Source organism: Cryptomeria japonica, unplaced genomic scaffold (genome assembly GCF_030272615.1).
Source record: "Cryptomeria japonica unplaced genomic scaffold, Sugi_1.0 HiC_scaffold_404, whole genome shotgun sequence".
Classification (NCBI taxonomy): Eukaryota; Viridiplantae; Streptophyta; class Pinopsida; order Cupressales; family Cupressaceae; genus Cryptomeria; species Cryptomeria japonica.
The window spans coordinates 85,174-87,754 of NW_026729225.1; positions in this window are offsets into that span (position 1 = coordinate 85,174).

Sequence of the window (2,581 nt, forward strand, 5' to 3'; positions counted from 1 at the left end):
CTTATATGTATCACTACCTTAAAGCAATCACCCCCAGTGAGGCATGTGCGATCGCTTTAACGTAGGGGGCATACATCCCGTTCATATCTTTTCAAGATACTTGAAAATTTCTTGACAAATTTAGCTTTGCCTTGAAAATTTTTGATATCTTTCTTGCATGACTCATAGTGAGGGAACCTTACTACTGACAGTCATGGTTCTCTCTCGTGATCTTCCCTTTTACTTTGTCAATCGAAGTCGTAAGATCCTTAGTCCACTGGGGGCTTGGTGTATCTTGCCTCCTTGACGTGGTGAAAGTCTTTCAATGTTGTTTCCTTGTACTTTACCGGAAGTATGAGCATACATACTCCCGCTAAAGTGGGGGCTAAATGTAGCATCCTAAAATTGTGACACTTGCAATTTCGACTGCATTTGGGTCTTCACGATGGCGACGCAACACGCAACCTGAATGGAGACCCCGAAACCTGATTATGACACTGAAAACTGCATTTTCTTGCACCCTGGCCTGAACCTCCTTTGCACCCTGTTGTCCCGGGAGGTGGGACCGGAGCGCCCAACGCCCTGGTCCTTCAGGACCAGGGCGCCCAGCGCCCTGGTCCCTGGGTCCTATTTTGGGCCCGATCTCTTTTGGACTTCGGGTCTTTATGTTTGCAAATTGGAAAATTATCTTTCCTGGTCGGCCTAAGGTCGGGAAAATCAGTCTATCAGCCCTAATTGACAAGTATATAAACTACATTTTCCTCTTTCATTCGATATGATGGAAAAAGCGTGGAAACTATACTCAAGCATTCAAGCATTTAAGCATTCCTTCAAGCAATTGATCATTTCAAGTCTCCATTCAAGGCTAAGTGTTGCATTCAAGACAAGGATTCAACCATTGAAGAGGAGATCACTTACAACATACTACTACAACATACAACATCTATACCTTCGCACATAAGGATACAAACATCCTTACAACAAGGTATTAGTACTTGTTTTACGTTACAGACATTTACATTTACAGCATTGCTCATTTCTTGGTTAATTCCAAAACCGGGGTTTGACCTAAAGGGAAACCCCTAATCCCTAACCCCCCAATCGTCTTCGCTTTTCTGTGTGTAGGTTGCAGGTACGTGGCTGAAATTGAAGATCTGGAATCCTTGTGCAGAGACGAACAGATCCCCCTTCGTTTCGCGGATTTTTCGGAGGACCGTGGCGCTCGGGCGCCATCGTCCTGACAACTTTTGCTCAAATTTGCAGGACAGCACCGTATCGACATTTTACTGCTAATTCCAGGTCCGCAGCTTCATACTGTATTCCTATCTCAGTTTATAAGCGAATCTTTCTCACTTTCTATGCATTCCTAGCTTAATTCTTCTATGCACATTCTTTACAAAAGAGGGTAGCCTTGCTGTCATAACCCTTGAAACTCATTTAGCATCCAATCTTGCATTGCGTGGGATTGGATCTTGTGGGTTTCAACCCCTCTTTTGAATGTAAAGTCTCTCCCCTAAGTGAAAACCATCAACCCTAGTGAATCTCCCTTCTCTCTCCTTGGAGTTGGAAGAGGGGAGAGCAACTAGGGTTCGATCGCGATTTTCCGCTTTACAAAGATAAACGTTAAATTGTGAGAATTTGATTAAGTGTTGATTCACCCTGTTAGGACCCGGAGGAAACTGAGAGTGGGGGGGTGAATCAGTTGTCAATTAATTTCAACCCAAATATAACTTAACCAAACTTAATGCATAATATCGATAAACCAAACTTTATGTCGGTTAACAGTTTAACAGTTAATTGCAATACCGGTAAAGTTAAATACATCAAACAGAAAGACAAATAACATCCACAACACATGACATAGATATTTGTACGTGGAAACCCTATAAGGGGAAAAACCACGGTGGGAAATATTACCCACAATCAGATGATACTACTGCAGATAGTATGTGTGTACAATATGGTGTCTGCATGTGCAGAAAGGCCAACTTCCTAGAGCTCACTGCTCAATCACAAAATGGGAGTCACATTGACTACAATTGGATAGTTAAATCCAATGATAATGTATTGTTCAAAATAGCATCTTCATATGCTGGATTCAGTACCGGTTAAGCTCTAATTTGCCTTCTTCAAAACCTTGCTTGAATCTTTGAATGATGTCTACATGTATAGCTTTGCTTATATTCGCATAAACTAAAATACCCTATGCTCTACCACTTATTACCTTCCCATATTAATCTCACAAATGAGATCTTACATATATATACCAAAACCTAAGACCAAATGTGTAGGCCGGCTCACTAAGATTATTACAATAAAATCAATTACAAATGAATCAATATGCGATGCATCATGTCAGCTTAATGTATTTACAATAATAATAAATCATCTCCATAATGTGTCGTGTTGATCTGGAATAGATAACGCTTGTCGGTCCATAACCTAGACCTCTTTGCGGGTAACAACAAATATGCAAACTCGATTAGACCAATAACCAAATTGACCAAAACAAAGTTTATAAACAATGTCTTCAACATAACCAAGTAATCTCCAGGTCATCCTTAGTGTTGGTGAACCAGATGCCGGTGACTGTGCATGAGTC